A 13,223-nucleotide genomic window follows, 5' to 3' on the forward strand; every position below is an offset into this window, starting at 1 on the left:
CCTGATGGAGCACCATGCAGGCAGGACAGGAGGCCAGAAGGAGCAGAAGGGCCCTTACGCAGCCACTGCCACCTGCAGCTTGCTGTCCCTTGCAGCCATTATCTTTTGTCTGGCAGAATCTCTTCAGAATCTGCTGACCTGTGGAAAGGGACAAATCTGCCAAGCTCAGACATTTAAAACAGCGCACTGCCCAGAAAGTTTGTGAAGCAGATCCAACAGCATCTGGACTGCAGAGGCTTTCCTGCTCCCTTGTGTGAGAGACAGGACACCCACACCAAGAGGGAGGAAGAGGGGTGAGCACTCTCACTGTTGACTTAGGTGACTAATTATTTTCTTTCTTTTTGCTCACAGGTAAAAGAACAGAAAGGTATGGGTGATAGGTGATGAAGCATTGCAGCCCGGATGTTGAATACACGAATTCACGTGACAGACAACTCTGTGCCAAAGGGGATTGAAGCCCTTCAATTCCTGACGAGCTCGTCAAGCAAAGGTTAAATCACAGAGTACATGGTTTGAGAGACCCAAATGGACCATGACGTTCTTGGAGAAAATTCTGGGCTACTCAAATGTTACAAACACCTTTTCACATCTTTTTACAATTCTTCTACATGAAGCAAGCCCAGGACTAATTTCTTTCTTACTTCAGGGTCCAGTTTGAGATGGAGCCATTCATCCAGCTTCAGCAGTGGCAGATCAGCAGCTGTTTTGTCCTCCATCTCACTGTCACTGCTATCATTAGATACCCATCCCCCTGAATTAAAGACAAAAGGTGCATTAGCATCTCTATATTATTTCTGCTTACACACAAAAACCTGCATACTACTGTGTTACCAGCAATAATATTTTTCCTTCTAAAATTGACTTTTAAATGTAACCATTTGTAAAACTACCTCTTCTTTTCTGCAAATACACTGGAAAGTCTTTGCTCCAGATAGCAGCAATCAAGTAGCCAGACCTGCTGAAAGTCCTGCTATGTAAAAACCTGTACTGATATGATGTGACTCAACTCATGTACCTTCCCCAGTATTCACAGGCCACTATCCAACTTTTGCCTAAAGCTGTTTGCAAAACCACACGTGGCTCTATTTCCTAGTAAAGCAGCAGATTTAAAGACCTAGTAAGGAAATATATATATACAGATATGGCTATTAATTAGGATTCCTGATTTTTCTAAAATGCAATTCAATCAGCATGAAACCAGTATGATCATTAGACATTGTGGCTGCATTCTTTCCTTATGAACTATACTGCAGTTTCTGATACCCTGGAACTGTGTCATTTATGCACTTGAATATGTAAGGAATCCCAAAACGGAGAGATTTCTTACAGGACCGACAAACTCTTCCTGAATAACTACAGGAATTATAACAGCGCTGTTTCCAGAATCAGCCAATATATGTATTAAATATTACTGAAAAGTAAGCTTTCCATGTCACACACTGATGGACACCAACGGAAACATTCCAAATCCAGACTCCGGTGTACCTCGAAAGGATGAAGATGCCTGCAAGGCATTACTTGGCAGTCTGGCTGGTCCACAGAAGAGGGACACGGTGACAGGTGTCACAACAGAGCAGCACCTGATGTTTGCTGTCCTGTGAGCTGCCGTCATTTCATCGTATATAAGCCAGTCTGTAGGGAGGGCCTGGATGGCTGCAGCTTGTCCATTTGCTGGGGCAATCTGTGCAAGAGCAGGTAAGACCAGGCTATTATACCCTCTACCTGTAATGAATGTAAATTTGAACGTATCTCTCATTTTATCCACAGACATTGTGCATGCCTCAACCTGGCAGTGTTCACGGCCACGCTGGGGGGGCTCTGAGCAACCTGGACTAGTGGAAGGTGTCCCTGCCCGTGGCAGGGGTTGGAATGAGATGAGCTTTACGGTCCCTTCCAACCCAAAGCATTCTATGATTCTGTACTTTGAGAAATAAATACATGTATAATTAGATACATATAAAAATATACATGCAAATAAAAAAGCGTGAGAGAATTCAACCAGATTCACAAATTATCCTACCATCAAAAAACAAAATATTTTGCTTTAAAAAGAAATGTTAAAAAAAAAGTTTCAGAGAAAAACTTGCTTTTAAGAGTAGGGATCATTATATCTTTAAAACAATTTTATAATTGGGACCTTTTTTTTGCCATTTTGCCTTGTTCCATCTAGAGAAAGGACTAATTGAAACAATGGAAAAATGAAACAATTTCAATTCTCTCTCAGCTGAGTAGAACACTATTTTCTAAAGCTGTAGTGTTAAATGCCCATAGTGCTTTTAACGTACTGAAAACTAGGAAAAGACATTTCTAAAACATGGGAGAGATTTTAGTGCTGTGTTTTTTGAACTATGAATTCCAAGTGATTTTACCTTTTTACACTGAGACTGGCCAAGAACAGAGGTAGGATGAAATCGCACTTTCTTCTCCTTTGGTTCAGTCAACAGCAGGCTTTCTCTGTCTACATGCACCAGATTGGGATACATCCCGGCCACTAAGGCAGCTTTAATCACAGCCCAGTTCTCAGAGTTAGCATTAACATCTCTAATATCAGCTCCTCCTCTGGCTCTCACAAAACCTGACAAATGAAAAAGACAAAACAGCACCACGTTAGCTTCTCTTTGGTTCTCAAAAGGAGTTAGAAACTAAAGGTGAAATAAACGACTTATTTGTTTCATTTTTCACCACTGCCAACCTTAACAGCAGCAAGAAGAAACCATTACACTGAAATCCTTCCTGATAAGGGGTTTCATACTAACACAGAATATCGCTATTTTCTACAATTTAAAGACATTTCCGATGGGAATAATTTATTAAAACATGAAATGCAGTGGCATGTGGAGATGAGGGTGCTTTCAGTTAGATCAGCCACACTTCCTCATCTACTCCATACCCTGCATGAATGTGTACATGGAGGTGCATTTCAAATTAAGTAAGGAAAATTACACCAGTGAACATGACTTTTGTTACAATTTCTAAATGCCTGACTTTAAAACAAGGTTAAAATTGTTTCCAACTTCTTTACCTGAGGCTCTAAGCTGGCCAAGCAACTGTGTTCTCATTCCTGCAATGATTTCCATTGTGGCTTGGGATACGAAGTTCTTTTCACAGAAGGCTCTCTCCCAGCCGTCACTGCGGGCCTTCTGCCATGCCTGACAACGTTTTTACATTTGCCTATTAATTTGAAGGGCTTAAACTAAAACTGCATTTTTTCAAAAAGATTACATTTATGTCAATAAAATGCAAAACCCACTCCAAAAGTTAATGTATCAAACGAGATACCTTTTTCTGCTCAAGAATTAGATTCTCTTTATGTTTTCCCTAGAATGATGATTATGTCAAGTTAAAACAAGAAATAAAGATCATTACATTAAGATCATGATTTGAAGTTCAGTGTAGTAGGATATAAAGAGGCACATGGTTAGAACATTTAGAATTTTATAAGGTTTGAAAATATCAACAAAACATACTACAAAAAGGGTTCCCTCACAAATTTATGAGTCCAATACCCAGGAAAGCCACTAGGGAAAAAGAAAGTCTTCTCCGAGGACTTAAGCACAGTCCACCACTCTACGTCCAAGTGGCTTGGTACATTTGCATTGCTTGGCTGGTGTGCTGTGATCAGAACTCTCTGAAATGAAATTCTACCTGGAAAGCCCTGAGCAGGGCCATGTGGTCACTGAACGTCCCGGCAGCAAAACGCTTCCTGCACAGCACGGCTGCTCGCTTTTGGGAGGCCAGCGTGGGCAGCACAAAAGGGTCTTGGCAGGCAAGAGCACAGGCAATGGTCAGAACGGGGTCCAGGCACTTCAGAACTACAGCATACAACACCATTTTACCGAGGTGTGGCTCTACAGGCAATTCAGTGAGGTGATAACCAAGCTCAGTGAGATCTTCCCAAGGGTCCATGGCATCTATGGTCTGTTTATAAACAAATGAACAAACAAAGGAGAGGGGGACGGGTAGGGTGGACAAAATCACTTTACAGAGAAAGCAGAAAGGATGTGAATACTGGACATTAACTAGACTTGTTTCCAAACACTAAAAAAGCAAGTGAAACTATTAACAGAGACAAGATTTCAAAACACTCTCTTCCCTTGACATGGAAAACCACATCCCCACACACAAAATGAAAACAGACAATAAACAAAAACTCAGAACATCCTTAGGTAATTAAAAACGGCTTCAGTACAAACTGAAGTCCGTAAGACAGACTGCTACACCACAAATTTGGGCTCAAACACAATTAACATCTAAACCTATTCCTTCTCTGACCTTAAGCATATGCACAGCATTTCTCACAGTTACAGCAGGCGGAGGATCAGGAGCTTTCATAAGAAAGTCTACAACTGGACAATTAATTGGAGTCAGAAGTTTTGTGTACAAACAAATCTCCTGCAAGGTAAAAGGCAGAACAAAAAAGATTACCAAGATTTGGAAACAACCCCAAACCCATGATTTGTTGCAATTAATAGTATGGTTTGAGGACATTGTATTTTTTAAAGTTACAGTTTCTAACTGAACATGCACCTGAAGCGGCATTCTTAGAAGTTCTGGAGACTGAAATTCCAACATATTCTGAAATCGCAGCCTGCTGAAGAGACGAAAGCAGACTCCAGGCTGACAGCGCCCAGCCCTTGAAAATAAAATATGGGAAGTGGTGAAAATGAGGATTTCTTTCTAAAAACAAAACCTAAAGCCAACAGACAGACACAGAAACTCAGAATGGAAAAGAAGAAGCAGTTCTATGAAGACAGTGTTGTCAGTCACACGCAAAGTGAGAGTGTTCCAATCGTGAGTTATCTTTGAGAGTGTGGCAATTTTTTATGGTAATTTTAACCCAACACTGAGAAATCTGGAGAAAGAAAAACAAGGCTTATCTAATGTAAAGTGCTGTGGGGTTTTTGCTAACTTAAGACCAGTCCAAATCTCAATCATCCTTTGTTGTAAGGAATCAGTTGCAAACTTTATTGTTTCCTCTCACATCCCCCAAACAGAAGTGATGCTTGGAGTAAAAGGCAGAATAAAGATTAAATAACTTGTGAGTGAATGAGAGACAGCCAGCTCTCTCATTGATATACATCTATGTGCAAATGTGCAGCTTAATGCCAGTATGACTGATTAAACAGGCATTTGTTGCTACATAAACTTCTGAGCCCTCACCCACAGTGTTGGGAAGAATATAATCATGGCCTGTTAAGTCATGGATAGCTTGGAGAAAGTGAAACAGGCAGTCCTCTGCCCACAGACAAGATGTGAAAACACCCCACTGGACACTGTGACTGCTGGTGCTACATGGGAGAAAGAGGAAGGAGAACAAATTAATGGGGGGAAAACAACCCAGACCTTTGGGAAATGCCTGAGCATCACTCTTCTACAACTTGGGAAATTATTCCAAGGAAATACATACTGACCCTACACACTGGACTAGGCTAGAAACAGTTACTACATTGTGTGCTTTATTCGAAACACAGATTGTGGATATCTGCAAAATGGAAACCAGTATGAGGCATTTATTACCTGCCTTTTCTCTGGACAGCACTGGCTTTTGAAATCCACCCCATTTTTAGCACTGGAACACGACTCTGCACATCAAAAGACTTCTAGAAAAACAAAGAAAGGAATATAAACTGAAAACTCAATAGGGTACATGAAATAAAAGTTACTAGTTATTTAGATTACCAACAGAAGTTTTCTAAAAAGTATGAAGCACTAATAGATATACAGTAGCTTCTGCAACAAAGGTACCTTCTCAGTTTCAAGTGAATTTATGATGGTATCTCCTTTGTAGTACCTTAATGCTCCACAGTTTGTGAAAGTCACCATTTTCTAGTCAATAGGTAATTGCAAGTCAGTAAAAGCTATGTCAAATCTGTGTTCTGAGATATCACAAAGCAGGTAAAACTACATTATTATACCAAATAAAGTTTTCCTTTTTATCTCACTTGGAAATTACCTACTTGTTTTCTTAAGACTGATGTACAATTCCAAAAAAACCACTTTATGAGAACCTCAGAAATTTGGTGTGCATATCACCTATGAAATCCAATTTCATTTTCAAAGCTGTACACTAGGTCTTAAATTGCCTCATTGTGTGTTCTCACTTTTCTTGAACAAGTAATTAGGAATGGGCACTGAACACAGCAAAAAAAACTGCTTAAAAACTTCATGGATTATTTTTGGACTTGATACAATAGTAGGACAAAAGGAACTCCCAGTGCTCTCTAAGTCTCAGGAAGGTGGTGGTCTAAACTGAGGACTTGTTTTAAAAATCCAGCAGAAATACTAAATTGCAAAAGAGAAAGATCCATTAATACATCAACCTAGATTAGCTTTTACAAGGTTTTTTTAGACAGCTAGCTATTTACAGTATTTGTCTTCAAACAAATGGATGTTGAAACTTTTCAGCGAGGACTGTTGACTAACAGGCAGTAGCTCTCAGCTAGTAAAAGCTTTTTTTCATTTTCATGTAAAGTAAAAAGGAAAAAAAAACCAAGTTCCCCAAAGTTTATGCACTGTGTGTTTTAGAATTGCACTAGGAAAATTTAAGGCAATCCTACCTCTTTCACCTTGCCTGAGTCAATGACAAACACCACATCATTGACTGTTATGCTGGTTTCTGCAATATTAGTAGAAAGAATCTGCAAAGCAAAAAAACCAAAACCACCAAAACTAGAGTCACTGTAAAAGCAAAGGCAAAACAGATCATTGTAGCATCGGACAAAGTCCTCTAATACTTGCAATTTTGCGGATGCCAAAAGGTGGAGTTTCAAGCACTTTCTTCTGATCCAAAGTCTGCACACTTGAATGAAGCATGAAAACTTGGTATCTAATGCAAGACAAAAGGAACATTCTAAGGCTCCTTAAAAGAATCCATGAAAAGCCACAGCAACTAAAGGTTTTACCTGTGAGCATTAGCAGCAAATCTCTTGTCATCCAAAAGAATGCGGTCCCTGAGGCTCACTATCTCATCATACCCAGGAAGAAATATTAAAACTGCTCCTAAAAAAGGAAGTGGGTTTGCAAAGTTAAACAGAAAATTCAAATACATGTTGACTAGCACTCAGAAGGTTTTAACGTTTGGGGATTGCTGAAAAAAGAGCACGATTCATCAGAAGCCAAAGCCACAACAGCTGGTTGGGTATTTACCTACCTGCATCACAACTATGACAGATGCTGTGAAGTAAGTGCATTATCAGATCCAGATCCACTTTTTCATCATCAAAACTGTGATGATAAGCTGCCAGTAGTTCTCTGTCCTCTGCACTAAGGTCACTACCACTATTTTGGACCAGGGAACTTTCATCCAGATTTCCAAATGCAAATGAAGCGCTGTAACAGAAAAATACACCAGAGTCAAGGCTGCCCCTTCGGGTTTGCATTGAGCCATCAGCTCAAACTTAGATCAAGACCAACACGACTATTGGTCTTGAATTCTAATGCTGAAGTGTAGCAGAAGGGAATCACCATACTATTGCTGTTCACTGATTTCAATGTTAACCCAACAAAGGATGCCCCTTCATTTATTAGTGCTAACTTTAGGTTTCTTCAACTTCATTGAAACAGAACCATAAGCAAATGAAAGTGTAAAGATACTTCTCATTTATCTGTTCAAGGAAAAATATTTAAGAGATACGTATTCTCCAAAAATTTCCCACTAGCAGAAACTGCACTAAGAGAAATTATAATAAATATAATCTTTACAAAACACTACCCCAACTATGATAACTGTAAGTTAATCAGAAAAGCATTCTTGAATGGCCTAGTGTACACATTACTTCTGTCAATTTTCTTTAACATGCCTATTGCGTATAAAAAATATACAGATAAAAACACATGTCAGATTTGTTTGCAAAGTAAGCATGTGAAAAGAAAATGGCACATAGCATACAATTAGCAAGTTGTGCAAACATAAACAATACGATACTGAGTACAAAGTTGTTTGGTTTTGAAATTCTTATTCTTAAAAAAATAGGTATTGCTATTCAGTCCAGATTTTACAGCATGAAAAGCTAAAACCTGTTCTGATTAAAAGAACACAAACCTCAAATTCCCCACCACTATCATATACAACTCCTTCTGCAAAATAGCTACAGCTTACCTGTAGGATTCCAACAGATCAACAACCTCTGTCTGTCCAAAGTGCCTAGCCCAGTCCACAGCCATCCTGAAAGAGTTGCACAAGTCGTTTCATTAGATTTTTCACTTCAAAAGATGAAGATGAAGAGCACATCAGGTGAGGCAATTGACACCAGACTTTTGTACCCATTTCTCTCAGTTATCTCTCAGTTATTGCTGGATCTTCGACTTCCCATTTGAAATAGGTGTTAACAGCTATCTGACTTTTAGGTAACTACAGTTCTTTACCACAAAAGAATGTCCTTGTACACAGGAGCACCGGCAAACATGCACAAGGAAATGAGGAGGAAGGAGGTGCCATTCCTTTAAAAAGCCCACAACAACGTGCAGAGATCAGACCTGCCTGTTTGCAGTACCCTTGAAGTCATCTCCAAAAGTCACACCCCAGGCTTAACATTTGGCTATTTCAGGTCTTTCAGAAGCTGTCCTCCTCACAATGCACTTCACTGTTTTACACCTTTAAACTGCATTTCTTCCCAAGTTTTTCAAATGTTAGTACCAGATATCAGACCCCTGGAATCCTAATTCTTATCATTCCATACTACAGTTACAAACTGTACTTCCCTGCTTAGATGAAGACATACTCCATGACCACAGAACTTGAGCTTCTACAGATTCACAAATATTTTTACATGCTACAACATATTTAGAAACATAACAGAAAGATCTTCTGATATAGGTAACTCCATGAAAATACAAACTGCCAAACATTTTGGTCCAATTCAGTAGATTACAGTTGTTCTGCTAAGCAGTGTCTTAAATAAGACCTACTGAAACAAAGTTTATAGCTCATAATCAAGACCATGTAATTAAGAATTCCATTTAGAATTTACAGAAAACAATGTGATTAACAGGAGTTAGAAACTGTTTAGGCTGTCAAAATCTACAGTTCTTACAGCAGTGTGATAAGTTAGCAAATTAATTTAGATGTTAAAGAATTTTCTTTCTTTCTCCTGTATTGACAAATAAATCTATCTTTTGGTTTCTCTGTTTTTACCAGCCATTAGATGATTTGCAGTGGATACTTGCTCCCATGCTGATCAACTCTTCTACTTGACTCAAAAAGCCTCTCCCTGAAGAAATCATCAGAGCAGTCGCACCAGTTTCACTGTGCCTATAATCAACTGAGAAGTAAAACAAAAAAATCCAGCAAACCCCATAGAAATCTTATTTCTTCATCTAAATATAGTACAAATATTGCTTTCAAATTCCAGCCCAAAGAGAATTTGTTTCCTCACTTTATCTCTGCAGTCACTTCATGTCAATTCCACACTCTTTTAGAAACACACTTCTGTCAATACTTGAAAACAACATCATCAACTAACTAAACAACTCATTAATTCTGCTAGCCCTATCCATTTTTTCAGTAGGCATCAGAATGTAAAGGTAACAACATTTGAAACTGGAGAGAAAAGTAGCCATAAAAATCAAAGTAAAGTTGAGGTTGCTTTTTTCTTATGTAATAGCACATGAAACTTACCACTGACATTTTCAGTTAAAATAAGATTTAACACCTGAGCAAACAAATCAGTATCTTTATGCAACCAGATGTCAGAAAGACAGGAATCCATTTCTTTTACTATCCACGGTTCAAGGCAATTCACATCTTTTTCAGTCTGAAGATAAAAAACAATACTGAAAGATTAATCTCTTCCAAGAGTTGTCTTCATTCTCATACATTACCCACAAAGAATTTGAATGGTAATTTTTCCCAGCAGCAACCAGAAATCCAGCACTCAGGTATCAATGCATTGATTTTGTCAGATGCAAGTACTAACACAATGGCAGTCGAGCCATTTGATCTGAGGAAAAGCTGTGTACAACCACCCTAACTGAAGAGCACACTTCAGCTACAGCAGTTCACCCCAATCAAGTAATCTTTAAAATAGGTTAATATCCCCAAAGACTCTACAGAACTACCTGTAGAAAACAGATTTTAAATGGCTAGTAATACAACACAAATATAAATGTCTCTTCCAACTAAAGAAAAAACTTACCACTTGATTAAATACTGTGTCACCACCATCACCCAACCATTTGTACTCCTCATTTGCCCTTGGAACCGATTTTTGTCTCTGAGATGTCCTTTTGTTACTGTTGTCTTGAGCTGAACACCACTCAGCAAGAGTGTACTTCTGTTTCTCTTCTAGAATGCAAAATATTCCCCAAGAAAGTTTGAGTCATCTTTATTATCCATTGTTTTCTACTAAAAAAGACAGTTCCAGCAGGTCCAAGTTTTACCTATTCAACCTCTCTTATTTAATCTAGAATGCTACTACCAGTCCAACATAAATGACATGTTTAAGGGTACCCAAAGTGCACACTGCAAACAAGGGCTATAAGAACGAGGTAAAACCCACCACTTTGGTGTTGAACCCCCCAAGCCTCCATTATTTCAAACTACTGCATTCAAAGGGTCTTCCTTAAGTAATCACCTTCCACACAATCTCAGCCCAGATCTTTTTCCAGAAATGGAATGCTGAAGACAAGCGAGACAGTCCCTGCACGTAACAACTTATTTTTCTACACAAGTGGAAGAAACATTCGAAAACACCAGTCTCCTAACTGAACTTTTCTGCCCCCAGTGATCAGAGATGAGCACTGTGATAAATATCCAGTTAGGACTGTATGTTATAGCTTTGGGGTTTGCATTTTTTTTTTTTTTTTTTTAATTTCTTTAAATAATCACTGGGATCATTACTTTCAGGTGCCAGGAAAACTTCTGAAGCAGTATCTACTTAATCAACTGAAAACCAATGATGTTTAGCTCAAGAGTGTTAACACAAAAAATACATCCATGCCTGAAGAAAGCAGTGAAAAATGTTACTGAAGGCAACAACTTGTCCATTTAGTGCAAGATTGTACAAAATCCTGCCTGCTTTAATAGCTGCACTTTAGTTTGCACCAAAAGGTACAGAGCATCCTATGCTTCTTTAGTATTCATGTGGGCACAGCCCCCAGTTCTCTATAACTCTACAGTGTAATAATTACAAAACAGATGACATTTATCAACTGAAAGAAAAAAGAATGCAACCACCAAATCAAAGTGATTTTTTTCATTAATTGCATAAACTATTTCAGTAATGTAAATACTGAGAGCTTAAAAATACTTGCTGTCATCTAATCACATCTCATTTAATCTCCTGACTTTGGAATTTTAACCGAAAAGAATCCTGTTAATTGTTTGTTCAATCAACCAATGATTCTCATGGCCAACCCTTACAATTAACAAGTCCACCGACCTTGCTGCTTCTCTTCTTTGTACTTCACCATCTCTTTGTTTGTATACCCAGTGCTTCGTAAAATGTCCTCCAGAAACAACTCTTTAACTTCAAAAGGCCTCCCTTGGACTAAAATAGAAAAAAATCCATAAAAGGTTATATATTCACTAGCTTCACTTACAGCATTCATTTTTTCAAAAACTATCTTCACTGGAGTTTATTTTTCTCAGAATTATACAAAACAAAACATTTCCAAAGTAAAATGCCACCTTGTTTCTCCTCAACCTCTTCAATTTTATCAAGTGTTACAGCAGGAGATGTTCATAAGACTGACAGTTATTCATTTGTTTTTATTGAGAAAAAGAGAACAGCCGTTTTTGTTTAGGGTTACAAACAAGAACTCGCCATGTAAGCCTGCCACCTGGATTTTAAATTTCATGAATTAATAAGCAATTAATACAGCTTTTTGCAAGGTTCCACACGGAGACAGTACATCTTTGTACTGAACTACTTTCTTTTCATCAGAAGTATGTGAGAAGAGATTCTTATCTCCATGTCCTCAACTTATTCAGCAAAGCTGAGCTTTCTTTACTGAATACTTCTTGACACATGAGACATCCCAGTGGCCTCTCCCTTCTCATAATTTATCCTGATTTCTTTTTCAACAAGACTGTTTTCTAGACCTTATCTGTGGACATTAAAGGATGCTTTTTTGCATGAAGAATTCAAATCTCTGCATTTTGATTTCTTGTCCCTTAAGCTGACTCAGGATCACTCCGGATTTTCCTTCAGAAGGAACAATCCACAATTCACACACTTTTAGAAGCTGTCACAGAGGAAGCCTTCCAACACTGAGCACAAGCTCTGTGTACTACAGCAATCCACAGCTACAAAATGTTGGTTTCTGTGGTCAGGATTTTGTCAGCCATAATGCTGAAGGAGAATCAAACCTTTTACATTACATGAACAGACAAAGATGCTTCTTTTAGTTCTTAAATTCTCAAAAAAAGAAAAAAAAAAAAAAGTGGGGGGAAACCATCTTTTCAATTGTTATTGGCCTGTTACATAACCAGCACAAGCACTGTGGCAAACTGGAGAGATTGCCATCAGAATTTCCAACACAAATTGACTGATCTGAAAGAACAGGAAGCTGCAAAATGAGTAAACTGGAAAGCCACACAACAATCACAACTGAGGCTCTCGCTTGCAAAAAAAATTCAGAAAACATGAAAGCATGTGTAATTTCCAGATTCCTGTCTCCAACAAGTTGCAAGTCTTATTTTACTAGGCAGAAATTCAAAACTGGGAACTAAACACTTCCATCTGTAAAAAAAAATTAGGAAAAAGAGGTTTCCTCTCACAAACATTTGATAAAATAAACCAGTAAGCAATCCCACTTCCTAAAATTGTTGAGATTTTTTTTAAAAAGGCTGACATGCAGAGAGTCTACCTGATTGTCAAATAAAGCATTTCTCTTAAAAGCTACTTTACATTAAGTAAAGTAATGTAAGCTTAACAGCTTACATTAAACTTGGACATTATTGTTGAAAAAGTAAGAGGATTGCAAGGTGCCAGAGAAGGTCACCCATGCAGAACAACCTTCAAGCCAGGAGCGTGGGGAAAAAAACGCAAACCCACAAAAACCCCCATCTCCCACACATTTATATTTTGCCTCTACTAAAGATCAGTCGCATGAAGTTAAAACAGCAATAATGGTAACTTTTCTTTGCATTTGAATGTAATCTAACTGCAGGTAACTGAGTCTGAACACAAACGAAGAGAAACTGGATGCCTTTTCTGAATATTCACCTAGATGAAGGGCTACTAATTTTCTTTAAATCAAAGAATCATGTCATTCTTTTTTCA

The sequence above is a fragment of the Vidua macroura genome, chromosome Z, assembly GCF_024509145.1.
Source record: "Vidua macroura isolate BioBank_ID:100142 chromosome Z, ASM2450914v1, whole genome shotgun sequence".
Classification (NCBI taxonomy): domain Eukaryota; kingdom Metazoa; phylum Chordata; class Aves; order Passeriformes; family Viduidae; genus Vidua; species Vidua macroura.